General features: G+C 41.0%; 1 protein-coding gene across 2 annotated transcripts in view; it reads right to left on the bottom strand.

Moving 5' to 3' along the window:
• Positions 1–14,999, bottom strand: part of LOC123000566 (uncharacterized) — a 127,222-nt gene extending 112,223 nt beyond the window's left edge. For both annotated transcript variants that reach the window (XM_057309947.1, XM_057309946.1), the window contains exons 1-2: positions 13,632–14,999; positions 13,384–13,525 (exon numbers count right to left, since the gene is read on the bottom strand). The gene's annotated coding sequence lies outside the window, so the exon portion shown is untranslated. The remainder of the gene's footprint in view (positions 1–13,383; positions 13,526–13,631) is intronic.
• Between the last annotated feature and the right edge of the window lie 4,019 nt (positions 15,000–19,018).

Here is a 19,018-nt window from a genome sequence, read left to right as displayed (position 1 = left end):
AGTGTGGAGGTCCCTTGAAAAGTTAAAAATTGAGCTACCCTATGATCCAGCCATTGCACTACTGAGTATTTACCCCAAAGATATAGACGTAGTGAAGAGAAGGACCATATGCACCCCAATGTTCATAGCAGCAATGTCCACAATAGCTAAATCGTGGAAGGAGCCGAGATGCCCTACAACAGATGACTGGATTAAGAAGTTGTGGTCCATATATACAATGGAATATTACTCAGCTATCAGAAAGAACGAGTTCTCAACATTTGCTACAACATGGACAGCACTGGAGGAGATAATGCTAAGTGAAATAAGTCAAGCAGAGAGAGACAACTATCATATGATTTCTCTCATCTATGGAACATAAGAACTAGGATGATCGGTAGGGGAAGAAAGGGATAAAGAAAGGGGGGGTAATCAGAAGGGGGAATGAAACCTGAGAGACTATGGACTATGAGAAACAAACTGAGGACTTCAGAGGGGAGGGGGGTGGGGGAATGGGATAGACCGGTGATGGGTAGTAAGGAGGGCACGTATTGCATGGTGCACTGGGTGTTATACACAACTAATGAATCATCGAGCCTTACATCGGAAACCGGGGATGTACTGTATGGTGACTAACATAATATAATAAAAAATCATTATAAAAAAAAAAAAAAGAAAAGAAAATGAAAAAAAAAAATACTGGTATTTAAGAATGTGAGGAGAAGACAAGAACATGGATAACTGCTGAGTCAGTTGTACTGCAATGACCACTCACGTACCTTTCAATTTTGAGTCTGTGATTGTTAGTCTTGATGGTGAGGAGTGTGGGGGAAATGCAAATGAAAACACTTATTTCAAGGCTTGATTATTTCACTGGCTCTATAATTTCTCAATACGTTGAAAAACAAACCCTTCCATACTGTGCATATGATTTTAGTGGCCACTGTCCGTGATAGTTAACACCTCCTTACACTATTACAATGAACTGAGTTTGGATTACTCTTCCTTTTTTGAATGAATAAGCTCGGATCAGTTAGTGACTTGCAAAATGGTAGAATTCCATCACAGATTCTCCAGACTGGCCTTGGCCCTTACCCACTATTGTCTTGTACTTGATAAAATGTCAGGAGAGAAAGGTCGAAATGTCTCTCCCTGTTCACTTTGAATGCGGCACTCCCTGATTTCAGATACCCTTAGGTACAAGCTACACATCGAAATCTATGTTGAATTGGAAGAAAGTTTTGCATGTGTTTTTGATTTATCCCCAAACAAAACTGCCTTCTGTGTAGAAGCTACTGCTTTGCTCTTTTCTAAACTGAAAGAGTTCTACCCTATAGTAACAGTGATGAAACCATGTGTTGATAAAGGGCTCAACTACCTTGGTGGGGCTATTCTGAAGGGGTCTTCAAAACCTGAAAAGCTCAAGTGCAATAGATGGTCTCAGCTCCCAAATGCTGCTGTCGGGTACTCATAGCTGCTGTGAGGTCCGCTTGAGGAAACTGATGTCACCAAGGGAGAGTTCTCAGGGAGTCTGATGGGAAAGGAAGGGAGAGAGAAACCCCAATGCAGACAAATCTTAAATGCATCTGGGTGTGAGAGAAACTCTGGGAGCCAGGTAGAACAGGTATTTCTGTGGTGTCGTTCAAAAATTCCCATGGACCCTCTCCATCTTCAAATCCCTGTCTTGCTTTCTTGAAATCCCCACTTTTTCTGCATCTATTCAGAGGATCACATAGTTCTTATCCTTTCTTTTATTAATGTGCTATATCATACTGGTTCATTTGTGAATACTGAACCACCCTTAAAGCCCAGGAATAGATCCCACTTGATGGTGGTGAGTGATTCTTTTCATGTACTGTTAGATTTCATTTTGCTAGTATTTTGTTGAGGATTTTTGTATCCGTGTTCATCAGGGATATATTGGCCTGTAATTCTCTTTTTTAGTGGGGTCTTTGTCCTGTTTTGGAATCAAGGGAATGCTGGCCTTATAGAACGAGTTTGGAAGTTTTCTTTACATTTCTATTTTTTGGGAACAGTTTGAGAAGAATAGGTATTAACTCTTCTTTAAATGTTTGGTAGAATTCCCGTGGGAAGCCATCTGGACCTGGACTTTTGTTTGTTGGGAGATTTTTGACTATTGGTTCAATTTCTTTACTGGTTATCAGTCTGTTCAAGTTTTCTATTTCTTACATTTTCAGTTTTGGTAGTTTATATGTTTCTAGGAATTTCTCCATTTCTTCCAGGTTGTCCAATGTGTTGGCATATAATTTTTCATAATATTCTCTTAAAATTGTTTATATTTCTGTGGTACTGGTTGTGATTGCTCTTCTCCCATTTACAATTTTATTTATTTGGGTGTTTTCTCTTTTCTTTTTGAAAAATCTGCCTAGGGTTTTATCAATTTTATTAAGTCTTTCAAGGAACCAGCTCTTAGTTTCAGTGATCGCGTCTACTGTTTTTTGTTTGTTTCTATAACATTTATTTCTGCTCTAATTTTTGTTATTTCCCTTCCTCTACTGGATTTAGACTTCATTTTTGGTTCTTTTTCTAGCTCTATTAGGTGTAAATTTAGGTTGTGCATTTGAGATTTTTCTTGCTTCCTGAGGCAGGACTGTACTGCTATACACTTCTCTCTTTTGGCCCCTTTTGCTGCATCCCAAAGGTTTTGGACTGCTGTGTTTTCATTATCATTTGTTTACATGTATTTTTAAAAATTCTTTTAATTTCCTGGTTGACCCATTCATTCCTGAGTAGGGTGTTTAACCTCCACATATGTGTAGTCTTTCCAAATGTTTTCTTGTGGTTGACTTCAGGTTTCATAGCATTGTGGTCAGAAAATATGCATGGTATGATCTCAATCTTTTTGTACTGGTTGAGGCCTGATTTGTGACCTAGTATGTGATTTATTCTAGAGAATGTCCCATATACACTTGAAAAGAATTTGTATTCTGCTGCTTTAGGATGAAACATTCTGAGCTGTTCCTTTCGGGCTGAGATTTTGTGTCTTTAGAAAGTTATCCGAGGGGCGCCTGGATGGCACAGCGGTTAAGCATCTGCCTTCGGCTCAGGGCATGATCCCGGAGATCTGGGATCGAGCCCCACATCAGGCTCTTCTGCTGTGAGCCTGCTTCTTCCTCTCCCACTCCCCCTGCTTGTGTTCCCTCTCTCGCTGGCTGTCTCTATCTCTGTCGAATAAATAAATAAAATCTTTAAAAAAAAAAAAAAGAAAGTTATCCGCATGGAGGGAGATGTTACAGAAGGGAGGGGACATTGACTTTCCAAAGGTCTTTTGGCTACAAGTGGCATGTTCACATATTTCCTTTCAATGGATGTCATTTAGGACATGTGGGGGGGGAGGTAGAGTGAGGTGTGGTCACAAGAGTTGCACATGCTAGGTGACAGGGATGGGAGAAGGAGGGGACTCCAAATGAGGGTGGTAGAAGCCAATGCTGACTATTTCATGGATGGGTCCAGACTATGGTGAAGCAACAAAGGCGATGTGGTTAAGGAAATGTCCTACTTGCATTCATGTGGAAGCAGTGAGGGAATTTATATAACAAATATAATGTTTAGGAAGAAGATAAAGATGAAGAGTTATAGGGAGGAAATTGAAAAAGAAACTTTAAAAAGCATCCTCTGCCTATGTAATCATTTGTTCTTTCTCATTCTGAATGTTGCATACTACTATTTTCTCTCATTTCTCATGGGCCCACCTTTGGCCATCTTAGACCCTCCACTTTGACTTCATGGATTGGATTTCTTTGGGTAAAAGATTTTAAAGCTTGGGGTTTCCTCCTTTCCTTTGCGTCTTTGGAAGCTCCCTCTAGTGAGAGTAACCCAAAACATCTGACTTGAATATTCATTACCTTGCGTAATCCCGGGTATACTGAGGGATTTTGTCGTATACTGAGGAGAGCCAGTGTTGGTGACGTGGTCACACAGGCAGGCTTTGTGAGGCTCAGGGGTTTAAGCAGATTCCAGATTCTGAGGTGCTAGAGTCCACCTGAGGCAGGAGGTGTGAGCCACTTTGTTGTGATGGTTAATCAGTGGATCTCTTGGGTGAATGTCATCCCTTAAAGGTGGTCATGTTAACGACTTACTGCAGGAACAATGGGGTCATTGTAGTGGCGTTCTTAGGGAAGCACTCAGGAGAAAGGCTTATTTGCCAACACACTGAATTTATTCTGTCTGAGAGGCTCTTCACTGATTAGCTAAGTGAATTTGGAAAAGTGCATCCAACTTTCCTCGTTTGGAAAATAAGGCTTTTGGCACAGTTGCCTCCTAAGGTAACTTTTGGCTCTAATGTTATGTTGTTCCAAGAGAACATGGTGGTTTCATAAAAAACGGTTCTCTCAGCCCTAGCAGACAGTTCCTGGAAAGAAGAAAACTGAATGGATCTGTTTTTTCAATTTTAGCTCTGGAACAACCAATTCTTTCATCTTTTCAACCTTGGGGAAAAAAAAGTTAAACTATACCTGTCATAGAATGCTTCTATTTTAGCTATACTAGTATTTACTAAGTTCAGGCTAGAAAAGACGTTAATACTAACAACGTTATCAGCATAAAGTTGTACATACTTTTAAAAAAGCATGTCTGCCCATTTGGTCATTTGTTCTTTCTTATTCTGAAAGTTGCATATGTGTATTTTCTCTCAGTTCTCACAGGCCTTTGACCATCTTAGACCCTGAAATCTGACTTACTGGGCTGAATTTCTTTGGCTGGGTTTGATGCTGAGGCACATTGGTCTGGATATTTCTCATGCTGTTCCTCTGCTGTTGGGCTTGATGATTAGGAGTCAGTTATTTGCGTACTAGTTAGGAATAACTCCCCTAGTCTTTCACACCCTAACCCCAATCCCATTTCAGGATGATGTCAATATTCTATTATAAGAAAAGAAAACAAAATGAAAAGAAAAGAGAAGAGAAGAGCAAAGCAAAGCAGAGGGCCTTTTTTGGAAGATCCCAGGAAGTGGGACCTTTCACCCTGAGAGAGGTCTGGTGGGATTCTGCGTGGAGGCACCCTCAGGATTCAGTCTTGTTGCTCAGACTCTGCCTGTTAACCCCACGGGACCAAGTATGGAGAAGCCAGAGCAGTAGCAATGTCGTGGCTTTGTTAAGCCCCCTCATCCAGCTGCCATGGCAGGAAGTTCAGGTTTGGCACTGGGAAGAAAGGTGCTTGAGTCTTGGGTCTGTTACTTCCTGACTGTGTGACCTCAGCAAGTCATTTAAGTTTTGTGAACTTCAATTTCCTTCCCTGTAAAATGGGGCTTGATGATACTTATAGAAATTCCAACATGTGGTGTGTTTTTTCCACGCCACTAAGCAAGCAATTCTTAGACACCAGTGGTCTACCTGGAGACAATATCAGATCCCACAGGTTAAGCGTGCAGTCCTACAGGACAGCCCTCCCTGACTCCAGATGCCAGGTGAAAGTCCAAGTTGTCACCTGGACTTCGGACCAACTAACTGTAGATGGGTGTCCCAATGACTCCTCCTTGGGATCCATTTATTTCCTAGAGTGACTCACAGAACTCAGAAACATTTTATGTACTATACTACTGGTTTATTTAAAAAGCTGTAACCCAGGAACGGCCAGATGTAAGAGATGTACAGGACAGGATATGGGGAAGGGACGGAGCTCTCATGCTCTCTGGGACACCACTCTCCCTGCATCTCCTTGTGTTCACCAACCCAGAAGTGCTCCAAACTCTGTGCTTGTGGGGTTTTATGGAGGCTTCATTGAATAGGCATGGCTGATTAAATCATTGACCATTGGTCATTAAGTCAATCTTCAGCCCTTCTCTCCTCCCCAAAGCCTGAGGGATGGGACTGGAAGTTCCAGGCCTCCAATCATATCATTGTTTCCTCCGGCAACCAGTCCCCATTCTTTTGGGTTTCCAAGAGTTACCTCATTAACATAAACTGAAGTGTGGTTGAAAAGGGCTTGTGATGAATAACAAAAGACATCTTTAGGGGCGCCTGGGTGGCGCAGTCCTTAAGCTGCTGCCTTCAGCTCAGGGCATGATCCTGGAGTCCTGGGATCCAGCCCCACATCAGGCTCCTCTGTTAGGAGCCTGCTTCTTCCTCTCCCACTCCCCCTGCTTGTGTTCCCTCTCTCGCTGGCTGTCTCTCTGTCTGTCAAATAAATAAATAAAATCTTAAAAAAAAAAGACATCTTTATGACTCTCTCTTTTTTAAGATTTTATTTATTTATTTGACAGAGAGAGAGCACAAGCAGGGGGAGCTGCAGACAGAGAGAGAGGGAGAAGCAGGCTCCCTGCTTTGCGGGAGCCTGATGCGGGGCTCCATCCCAGGACAATCCCAGGACCTTGCGATCATGACCTCAGCTGAAGGCAGACACTTAACTGACTGAACCACCCAGGTGCCCCATCTTTATGGTTCTCTTATCACTTAGGAAATTCAGAAGGTTTTAGGAGGTTTGTGGTGGGGAAACTGGGATGAAGAACAAATAAATACTTAATCACTATATCACAGGGGAATTTCATATCTCATGGAGCTGTTATGAGGATGAAATGAGATATGTCAAACACAGAGCCTGGGGCATAGGACATCATAAGCACTCCACAAGTGCTGGCTGTTTCTATTATGAAAGTTCTTTCATTTGGGGTCCTTATCCCTCCAGGTGAAATTAATTTGAATTCCCACAAGTCGCCAGCACCAGTGTATGGCAATGCGTAACCAAAGGAAAAAACACACAGCTATAAATCTGTCACTTTTCTGTTGATGTGATCATTTTTAGATATTTAAATATTCATGTATTTGGCAAATGCATTAGGTCCAGAGTGATAAATCCGAAACATATAGATGGTTATCCAAGACATTAAAGGGAGACAGATGGTCTTTTGGGTATCAGAGATCGACCAAGTTTGCATTAGGAATTCAGGCTGTTACATGTCATTAAGTTTCAAGCCACTTTTCCTTCCTTCTCTATACGCTGCAGCACGAGGTACACTGTATCGACTCGAGCAAAGTACAATGCGGATCAATATGATCAACTTTAAGGGGAACTGGAAGTACAGAGAATGTATACCTTAAAAAATCTGATTTTCCCTTTAACGGGAAATAGCTTTATTATTTTAGGTATAGGTCGGCAAGTACAGTTTCTATTTTCTTAAAACACATTTAAAAATTACAATTTATTAATAAATTAAAATTTTATTTTTTGGGGAAAAATCTTCGCAATATAGACTTCCCACTCCAACAACCCCTTTTAAACATTTTGCTTCATTTTTTCCAACATAAAATTTCTTTCACACATAAGATTGTTCTCTTTGTTATGATGATATTGTATACATTATTTATTTTCTGATTTTTTTATTTTTCATTGTCAAGGGAGAAAAGGAGATGAAACTGAAAAAGAACAAAGACCTTTACTTGGAGTCTCAGAACTGCAGTTTGGGGAAGCACAGATTCTGGAGAAACCAGAAAAATGTCCTGTTCAAGTAGGGAAAGCAAGGGGTTTTTATGAGAAAGAAGGAAGGCTAATTACATAATTTAGATAAAGAAGAGAAGAGGAAAAAAAACCCTGCTAATTAGGTGCTGACCAGTTGAGCTGCTTCTGATTTTTACCTGATTATTTTATTGGTATTATCAAATGAAACTGTCCCTGGTATGTATTAATTCACTTTACTGTTATCATATGATCTGAATATCAGTTGGTCTGTTGAAATTTTATGAGCAACTGCTCATCAAACATTTGCCACTTCTATCCCAGTTCAAGAGTTCATTTCTTGGAAAGGCAAATGGAGCTTTAAAATGAAGTATGTTATGTCTAGAGATTGTAGACAATTCCACATTGTAACTGAACCTACATGAGTTTGTACCTTGTTGGGTCACAAATACACCAGAGGGAGTTGCAGCAAATAAGGAGATCACAGGGAATAACTTCCAAAGCCATGACTGCCTCAGCAAGGGTGAAGGAGTTCCTTTTATTTAGGGTTAGGAAGAATAGATAGGGAAGCTTGTTATTGTATGTAGAGGTGTGCATAAGGCCATGCATGTGCCTAAAGGAGATATGCCTATATGGACATCATATGTTATGTAAATGAGGCTGAGGCTCCTCCATGGGCAGAGAGTTTAGTATTATAATGAGGTAAAGGTAGCTGTCAGTTATTCTAGAGGTCACTCCATGGTCTATCTGCACAGGGGTTAGTTGGGGGTTACCCTCAAAATGGTCTGGGCTGTTTGGGCTGGAGGGAGGTCTTGTCAGGGCAGTTGCCATCAAGTGTGGGTGGTTTTGGGTTTAATTTGCTTAAGTTAAGAGGTGAGCCAGAGAGAAGAGCTTAAGGAAAAATGTAAGACAAACGTTAGTGAGTACAAGGAGGTGGTCAGTAAAGCTCAGGTCTTGGGGTCTAGCTGGTGATGACATCACCTATCATTATTATGTTATATGCATCTGAAATCCATTTTAATGTTAATTAATAATAATTACGATAGTTAATGTTTAGTGAGTGTTTATTATGTATCAGGCACTATTTAACCAATTATGTGAGTTAATACATTTACATCTTACAACATTCCTGCAAGGCAGATACTATTACTAGTCCTACGTTACAGACAAGGAAAAAAACAACAACAAAAGCCAGGACCCAAAGAGTATTCAATAACTTGCCTGAATTGTTGACAACAATAAATGGCAAAGCCAGGATTTACTCCCAGGTGGTCTGGATGCAAAGTCTCTTAACAACTGCTCTAAATCATTCTCAATCAATTACTGCTAAGTTAGGAGGTGATATTTACTTTAAGCAGAGGCAGTGACTGTTTTCACATGTCTAATCATGTCATCTTAGTGTTTATATAGACATCACCTAGTAAAGGGATTCAGTACATGCTGTTTTGGAATGAATGTGTGAATATCTGATTTGGGAATGTGTGAATATCTGATTTGGGCATGTTGGGGAGTAATGATTTTTCTTAACCCTATAAGATTCTTCTAGCTGGTCTAAGAATTAAATCAGAATGAAACAGATTAACAGGAGAAAAAACCCAAAGTTTAATTATGTACATGTGGAGGCCCAATAATGAAATTGAGACCAAGGCAGGCAATTTTCATGCTTTTTAGACAAAGAGACAGTAAATCTGTGAGGAATTGACAAGACAAAGAAAACTTATGTTTCAGTGCTTCAATTAGTAAGAAATTCTAAACAGAATTTGGGCTGGGGTCATAGTAAATTAGTAAAAGTACAAGTTTGTTTACACAGATTCCTCAGCCCTGAATTCCCTATCTCTGGTGACAAGGATGTCTGTTTACCTCCTGGTACAGGGAAGGTCCCTTTCACATGGGAGATTTATTTCTTGTTTTCAAGAGACAAAGCAGGACAATCAGAGTGCCTTCTTGTACTGAAAGTTTTCTTCAAAGTAAAGTTTAATTCAAAATAATATGCCAAAGTGACAGACTTCAGGGTGGCCTGCCCTCTACTCATTCCATGAGGTCAGGATTACTTTAATCCCAAAACCAGGCAAAGACCCCAACAAAAGGAGAATTACAGACCGATATCCCTGATGGATATGGATGCCAAAATTCTCAACAAGATCCAATGGTAATAGTATCCAAAGAGTACATTAAAAGGATTGTGCATCATGACCAAGTGGGATTCATCCCTGGGATGCAAGGATGGTTCAACATTCACAAATCGATCAGTGTGATAGATCACATTAATAAGAGAAGAGACAAGAACCATACGATCCTCTCGATTGATGCAGAGAAAGCACTTAACAAAATACAGCATCCTTTACTGAATAAAACCCTTCAGAGTGTAGGGATAGAGGGTATATTCCTCAATTTCATAAAAACCATCTATGAAAAGCCTGCAGGGAATATCATTCTCAATGGGGAAAAGCTGAGAGCCTTTCCCTTAAGATCAGGAACACAACAAGGATGCCCACTCTTGCCACTATTATTCCAGATAGTATAGAAGTCCTAGCAAAAGCAATCAGACAACAACAACAAAAAGAATAAAAGGTATTCAAATCTGCAAAGAAGTCAAACTCTCACTCTTCGCAGATGATATGATACTTTATATGGAAAACCCAAAAGTCTCCACCCCCAAATTACTAGACCTCATACAACAATTCAGTAATGTGGCAGGATACAAAATCAATGCTCAGAAATCAGTTGTATTTCTATACATGAACAATGAGACTGAAGGAGAGAAATTAGGGAATCGTTTCCATTTACGCTAGTACCAAAAACCATAAGATATCTTGGAATAAACATAACTGGAGAGGTAAAGGATCTATACTCTAGAAACTACAGAACACTGATGAAAACATTGACGAAGACACAAAAAGATGGAAAAACACTCCATGCTCACGTGTTGGAAGAATAAACATAGTTAAAATGTCTATGCTACCCAGAGCAATCTACACTTTCAACGCCATCCCAATCAAAATACAAGTGACATTTTTCCAAAGAGCTGGAACAAACAATTCTAAAATTCGTGTCGAACCAGAAAAGATCCCGAACAGCCAAGGAAATGTTGAAAAATAAAAACAAAGCTGGGGGCATCACATTGCCTGATTTCAAGCTATACTACAAAGCTGTGATCACCAAGACAGCATGCTACTGGCAGAAAAAAAGACACACAGACCAATGGGACAGAAAAGAGACCCCAGATATGGACCCTCGGCTCTATGGTCAACTAATCATTGAGAAAGCAGGAAAAAAATCCAGTGGAAAAGAGACAGTCTCTTCAATAAATGGGGCTGGGAAAATTGGACAGCTATATACAGAAGAATGAAACTTGACCACCCTCTCACACCATATACAAAGATAAACTCCAAATGGATGAAAGACCTCGATGTGAGACAGGAATCCAACAAAATCACAGAGGAGAACATAGGCTGTAACCTCTTCGACATCGGCCACAGCAAAATCTTTCAGGACACATCTCGAAAGGCAAGGGAAACAAAAGAAAAAATAAACTTTTGGGTCTTCATCAAGATAAAAAGTTTCTGAACAGCAAAGGAAACATTCAACAAAACAAAGAGGCAGCCCACGGAATAGGAGAAGATATTTGCAATGAAAATACAGATATAAGGCTGGTATCCAAGATCTATAAAGAACTTCTCAAACTCAATAAAGGAGAAACAAATCATCAAATCAAAAAATGGGCAGAAGATATGAACACACTTTTCTAATGAAGACATATAAATGGCTAACACAAAAAAAAAATGTTCAAAATCATTACCCATCAGGGAAATACAAATCAAAACCGCACTGAGATACCACCTTACGCCAGTTAGAATGGCAAAAATGGATAAGGCAAGAAACAACAAATGTTGGAGAGGATGTGGAGAAAGGGGATCCCTCTTACACTGTTGGTGGGAATGCAAGTTGGGACAGCCACTTTGGAAAAAAGTGTGGAGGTCCCTCAAAAAGTAGAGCTACCCTATGACCCAGCAATTGCACTACTGGGTATTTACACCAAAGATACAGACGTAGTGAAGAGAAAGGCCATATGCACCCCAATGTTCATAGCAGCATTGTCCACAATAGCCAAACTGTGGAAGGAGCCGAGATGCCTTTCAACAGATGAATGGATAAAGAAGATGTGGTACATTTATATACAATAGAATATTACTCAGCCATCAGAAAGAATGATTACCCAACAGTTGCAGCAACACGGACGGGACTGGAGGAGATTATGCTATGTGAAATAAGTCGAGCAGAGAAAGAGAATTATCATATGGTTTCACTCATTAGTGAAACATAAGCAATAGCAGGGAGATCGTTGGGAGAAGGAAGGGAAAAATGAAGGGGGGCGGATAACAGAGGGGGAAAGGATCCATGAGAGACTATGGACTCTGAGAAACAAACTGAGGGTTTCAGAGGGGAGGGGTGGGGGATAGGCTAGCCTGGTGATGGTTTTTTTTTTTTTTAAGATTTTATTTATTTATTTATTTGACAGGGAGAGAGACAGACAGCGAGAGAGGGAACACAAGCAGGGGGAGTGGGAGAGGAAGAAGCAGGCTCCCAGCAGAGGAGCCTGATGTGGGGCTCGATCTCAGCACCCTGGGATCACGCCCTGAGCCAAAGGCAGACGCTTAACGACTGAGCCACCCAGGCGCCCCCCGGTGATGGGTATTAAGGAGGGCATGTATTGCATGGAGCACTGGGTATATGCAAACGATGAATGATGGAAGACCACATCAAAAACTAATGATGTACTGTATGGTGACATAACATAATGAAAAATTTAAAAAAAAGAAAAGAAATGTAAAGTAGAAGACATGGTGATGTATGTTAAGCAGAACATTAATGTTTGGCTATATAGAGATTTCAAGAATGAATGGAAACAAGGTTAAACAAACTCATGATCTGTGATTAACCTGTCACATTTCATTAATTCTACTAATATTGACCTTATAAATTAGAAAGGACTTACAAAGTAATTTAATGTTTTAAAAAGAATTTTCTTTTCTTTATTTGCAAAAGAGCGAGCTAGAGAGAATGAGCAAGAGCAGTTGGGGTGGGGGGCAGAGGGAGAAGGAGAGACAGGTACTTAACCAACTGAGCCACCCAGGGGCCTCCAAATTAATTTCACCTTTAACAAAAGTGCTGCTCTGGAAGAACTGTGTGTACTAGGCCAGGAAAATCTCTACTTTTCAGAGTCAGCCAGTGAGCCCTTCATCCCCCTATATGAGAAAGTTCTAGCCAAGTGTTTATCTCCCCCCACCAAGAACAGATAGATATCCCTGAGACTGAGAAGGTATAAGACCACTGCAGACATGGAAGAATGCAAATAGTCCCATACTCAGAAGGTGTTAGGATAGGAGGGGGTACATATGCTCCTTCCTATAAAGACAAATCACGTCCGGGGATCCCTGGGTGGCTCTATCAGTTAAGTGGCCAAGTCTTGATTTTGACTCAGGTCATGATTTCAGGGTGGTGAGACTGAGCCCCGTGTCAGCCTCTGCACTGGGTGTGGAGCCTGCTTAAGATTCTCTCTCTCTTCCTCTGCACCTCCTCAAAAAAGACAAAGCACATCAGGTCAGAGATCCATTTGTGAAGGTGCCTCATACTCTTTGCTCTAGATGAATGGCCCTAAAAAGAAAATGTTGGCAGAAAGACCATCATAGAGAGAATGTCTATTTATGAGGTAAACCTGCAATAACTCAGGATTCCGCGAACAGAAGCAACCTCTGGTTCAGAGTTTTTGTGTGGGGCAGGGACTTGCAGAACTTCCTAAATTTGTACTACTAAGGACTTTTCCCCAAAGAACCAACTGTGTATTTTCTTTTTAAGGACGTGTCTCCAATGTCATAGTCGAGAAGAAGGTATCTTTTCCCCTCAGATGTAAAGACAGAAACCACCAAAAGACGACATCCAAATAAAGGCCTGAACCTCAACCCTGGTGGGAGATTCAGAACCAAGACAACTTACCACTGTGATGAAAAACCACCGGGGAGATGACAGGGTGTACCATTCTTGTGCCTATCTCACTGGAACCGGCGGCGAAGACGCAGAGGTCAGACGCGTTGCATCCTACCCACCAGGCCAAGGAATGTGAGCCAAGAAGAACCGTCTGTAAAACAAGTACAGCTTTGAGTTCAGGTCTTAGGGATTGCACTCTGGGAGACACAGACTCACCCCCATGCTGCGCCTGGGTGGCTTAGTTGATAAGCGTCTACCTTCATCTCAGGGCGTGATCCCGGCGTTCTGGGATCGAGCCCCACATCAGGCTCTTCTTCTGGGAGCCTGCTTCTTCCTCTCCCACTCCCCCTGCTTGTGTTCCCTCTCTCGCTGGCTGCTGGTTGTCTCTCTCTCTGTCAAATAAATAAATAAAATCTTAAAAAAAAAAAAAGAGTCACCCCCAAACTGAAAGTGTGCTCCCCACTGCCAGCAGGGAGTGCAGGCTCAAAGAGGTCAAAATCACAGGGTTGCACAAGCTGGGAAAGAATTAGGATTGCTGCGAGCAGACCTTAAACTAATGCATGGATGGCGGTTTGGCTACCAGGTGTTCCATGATGTCTATTTCAGACCAAAGCAGGAGGATGTGGTCCTGGAGGTGGCCCAGAGGTCAGTGATCATTTGCAACTACTGACAAAAGTCCAAAGTTCATGCTGCTCCCAGAACCAAAACAGAAGATGTGCATCAACCCTATTTCAACTACATTTTGCAGGACTGTCTTAGCAATGCTTACTCCTCCTGGAATCTTCTTTCACATTGGAAGTGTGTTCTCACTCATCAACCCCTGGATCTTCCATTACATGGAACTGAAACAGGAGATGTGCATAAACCCCACCTCCTCCATGTCTTTTCAACTCTATGTGAGTGACTCTCTCAGTCTTACTTCCTTCTTTCACAACTCTGTTTTTAATAGCGTCTTAGCAGTATTTCATTCTTAAAGAGAAATCGGTGAGGTTCAACAGGCAAACTGCATTAACACATGTTGAAAGTAAGCCCTGATCTTTGCCATCTCAAAACTACCTATTTGGCTGAAATCGGCCTCTGGTCTTTCCTTGTTCAGATTTGTCTCTCACAGACAGAAAGACACTATATTATTCCTAAAGGATGTATCCAACAAGTGGATATGACAATTATAAATATATATGCCCCCAACGGAGGAGCAGCAAGATACACAAGCCAACTCTTAACCAGAATAAAGAGACATACAGATAAAAATAAGTTAATACTAGGGGACCTCAACACTCCACTATCAGCAATAGACAGATCACCTAAGCAGGAAATCAACAGAGAAACAAGAGCTTTGAATGCCATACTAGACCAGATAGACCAATACACCCCAGAACAACAGAATACTCATTCTTTTCTAACGCACATGGAACGTTCTCCAGAATAGATCATATATTGGGTCACAAAACAGACCTTAACTGATACTGAAAGTCTGAGATATTTCTCTGCATATTCTCAGACCACAATGGTTTGAAACTGGAACTCAAACACAAGGAAAAATTTGGAAGGAACTCAAACACTTGGAAACTAAGAACCATCTTGCTCAAGAATGATTGCGTAAACCAGGAAATCAAAAATCAATTTAAACAGTTTATGGAGACCAACGAGAATGAAAACACAACAGTCCAAAACCTATGGGACACTGCAAAGGCAGTCCTAAGGGGAAAATACATAGCCATCCAAGCCTCACTCAAAAAAATAGAAAAATCTAAAATGCAGTTTTTATATTCTCACCTCAAGAAGCTGGAACAGGAACAGTACAGGCCTAACCCACACACGAGAAAGCAGTTGATCAAGATTAGAGCAGAGATCAATGAATTAGAAACAAGGAGCACAGTAGAGCAGATCAACAAAACTAGAAGCTGGTTCTTTGAGAGAATAAATAAGATCGATAAGCACTGGCCAGACTTATTCAAAAGAATAGAGAAAGGACCCAAATTAATAAAAGTATGAATGAAAAGGGAGAGGTAACAACCAACACCAATGAAATAGGAAGGATCATTAGAAACTTTTATCAACAGCTTTATGCCAATAAATTAAACAACCCGAAAGAAATGGAGGCCTTCCTGAAAACCTATAAACTACCAAGACTGAAACAGGAAGAAATTGATTTTTTAAGCAGACCAATTAACTATGAAGAGATTGAAGCAGTGATTAAAAGGTTCTGAAAAACAAGACCCCAGGGCCTGATGGATTCCCCATGGAATTCTACTGAACATTCAAAGAAGAAATAATACCTATTCTCCCAAAGCTGTTTCAAAAAATATAAACAGAAGGAAAACTACCAAACTCATCCTATGAGGCCAGTATTACCTTGATCCCCAAACCAGGCAAAGACCCCAACAAAAAGGAGAATTACAGACTGATATCCCTGATGAATATGGACACCAAAATCCTCAACAAGATCCTGGCTAATAGAATCCAACAGTACATTAAAAGGATTATCCATCATGACCAAGTGGGATTCATCTCTGGGATGCAAGCATGGTTCAACATTCGCAAATCAATCAGTGTGATACGTCATATCAACAAGAAAAGACTCAGGAACCATATGATCCTCTCAATTGATGCAGAAAAAGCATTTGACAAAATACAGCATCCTTTCCTGATTAAAACCCTTCAGAGTGTAGGAATAGAGGGTACATTCCTCAATCTCATAAAAGCCATCTATGAAAAGCCTACAGCAAATATCATTCTCAATGGGGAAAAGCTAGAAGCCTTTCCCTTAAGATCAGGAACAGGACAAGGATGCCCACTCTCACCATTATTATTCAACATAGTACTAGAAGTCCTTGCAACAGCAATCAGGCAACAAAAAGGGTAAAAGGTATCCAAATCGGCAAAGAAGAAGTCAAACTGTCTCTCTTCGCAGATGACATGATACTCTATATGGAAAACCCAAAAGAAGCCACGCCCAAACTATTAGAAGTTATAGAGCAATTCAGTAACGTGGCGGGATACAAAATCAATGCTCAGAAATCAGTTGCATTTCTATACACGAACAATGAGACTGAAGAAAGTGAAATTAGGGAATCCATCCCATTTACAATAGCACCAAAAACCATACGTTACCTTGGAATTAACTTAACCAGAGACATAAAGGATCTATATTCTAGAAACTACAAATCACTCTTGAAAGACATTGAAGAAGACACAAAAAGATGGAAAAATATTCCATGCTCATGGATCGGAAGAATTAACATAGTTAAAATGTCCATGCTACCCAGAGCAATCTACACTTTCAATGCTATCCCGATCAAAATACCGAGGACATTTTTCAAAGAACTGGAACAAATAGTCCTTAAATTTGTATGGAAACAGAAAAGGCCCCGAATCTCCAAGGAACTGTTGAAAAGGAAAAACAAAGCTGGGGGCATCACAATGCCGGATTTCGAGCTGTACTACAAAGCTGTGATCACAAAGACAGCATGGTACTGGCACAAAAACAGACACATAGACCAATGGAACAGAATAGAGAACCCAGAAATGGACCCTCGGCTCTTTGGGCAACTAATCTTTGATAAAGCAGGAAAGAACATCCGGTGGAAAAAAGACAGTCTCTTCAATAAATGGTGCTGGGCAAATTGGACAGCTACATGCAAAAGAATGAAACTTGACCACTATCTCACACCATACACAAAGATAAACTCCAAATGGATGAAAGACCTCGATGTGAGACAGGAATCCATCAAAATCCTAGAGGAGAACATAGGCAGCAACCTCTAGGACATCGGCCAAAGCAAACTCTTTCATGACACATCTCCAAAGGCAAGAGAAACAAAAGATAAAATGAACTTGTGGGACTTCGTCAAGATAAAAAGTTTCTGCACAGCCAAGGAAACAGTCAGAAAAACTAAGAGGCAGCCCACAGAATGGGAGAAGATATTTGCAAATGGCACTACAGATAAAGGACTGGTATCCAAGATCTACAAAGAACTTCTCAAACTCAATACGCGAGAAACAAATAAACAAATCATAAAATGGGCAGAAGATATGAACAGACACTTTTCCAATGAAGACATACAAATGGCTAACAGACACATGAAAAAATATTCAAAATCATTAGTCATCAGGGAAATTCAAATTAAAACCACACTAAGATACCACCTTACACCAGTTAGAATGGCAAAAATTGACAAGGCAAGAAACAATTGCTGGAGAGGATGTGGAGAAAGGGGATCCCTCCTACATTGTTGGTGGGAATGCAAGTTGGTACAGCCACTCTGGAAAACAGTGTGGAGGTCCCTCAAAAAGTTAAAAATGGAGCTACCCTATGACCCAGCCATGGCACTACTGGGTGTTTACCCCAAAGATACAGACGTAGTGAAGAGAAGGGCCATATGCACCCCAATGTTCATAGCAGCAATGTCCACAATAGCTAAATCGTGGAAGGAGCCGAGATGCCCTTCAACAGATGACTGGATTAAGAAGTTGTGGTCCAAACTAATGAATCATCGAGCCTTACATCGAAAACCGGGGATGTACTGTATGGTGACTAAGATAATATAATAAAAAATCATTATTAATAAAAAAAAAAAGTTGTGGTCCACATATACAATGGAATATTACTCAGCTATCAGAAAGAACGAGTTCTCAACATTTGCTGCAACATGGACGGCACTGGAGGAGATAATGCTAAAGGAAATAAGTCAAGCAGAGAAAGACTATTATCATATGATTTTTCTCATCTATGGAACATAAGAACTAGAATGATCAGTAGGGGAAGAAAGGGATAAAGAAAGAGGGGTAATCAGAAGGGGGAATGAAACATGAGAGACTATGGACTATGAGAAACAAACTGAGGGCTACAGAGGGGAGGGGGGTGGGGGAATGGCATAGACTGGTGATGGGTATTAAGGAGGGCACGTATTGCATGGTGCACTGGGTGTTATACACAACTAATGAATCATCGAACTTTACATCAGAATCCAGCAGTATACTGTATGGTGACTAACATAATATAATAAAAAAAAACATTAAAATAAAAAAAAATTAAAAAAAAAAAAAGGGAAGCCCATTCCAGTCCAGTCCACAGTTGGGAAGGAGTTCCGCTTGAATCACACGAGGAATGGAAAGCCCTCCATGGTGCTAAGGATCTAGCTACTTAACCAGAGGCCTTTCCCAGCATGTGACATCTGCTACCTTCATAGTGTGGTCTGGAAATCCTGATCATTCTAAAAGGGCCAAGGCTTCAGCCCAGTGCACTTGATGGCACTCCCTCACAGATGGCCCAATACCATGATCAGGTACCGAGCACATTCTGGCAACCCAAGTCTGGGAGAAAGGACAGCTGCCGGAGCCCCCTGCAGTGTTACCCTCTATGCTTCAGTATCCTGGCCTGTAGGAATGACCTTAAAGGCAGCACACAGGGTGCCCTCTCTGAGTGGGGCATATTTTAAGTTTGTCTCGTATGTGTTAACTATACTCCTGAGCACCCCTCTGAGGCAGCTGCTGTCATGGCCCCTTTATAAGGATGAGATTGCTGAGGCTCAGAGACGGTGTTGAGAGGAAGAAGAGGAGACAGCTGGGCCCTTCTCTCTCCAGAGCTCTCCTTCCTTGTCCCCATTGCACAGGCGCTCACTTTCCTGCGCTGGCAATCAGG

This window comes from Ursus arctos, unplaced genomic scaffold (assembly GCF_023065955.2).
Source record: "Ursus arctos isolate Adak ecotype North America unplaced genomic scaffold, UrsArc2.0 scaffold_10, whole genome shotgun sequence".
In the NCBI taxonomy this organism is placed as follows: Eukaryota; Metazoa; Chordata; class Mammalia; order Carnivora; family Ursidae; genus Ursus; species Ursus arctos.
Note: the sequence above shows the minus strand (reverse complement) of the source record. Positions and strands in the feature narration are given on the sequence as shown.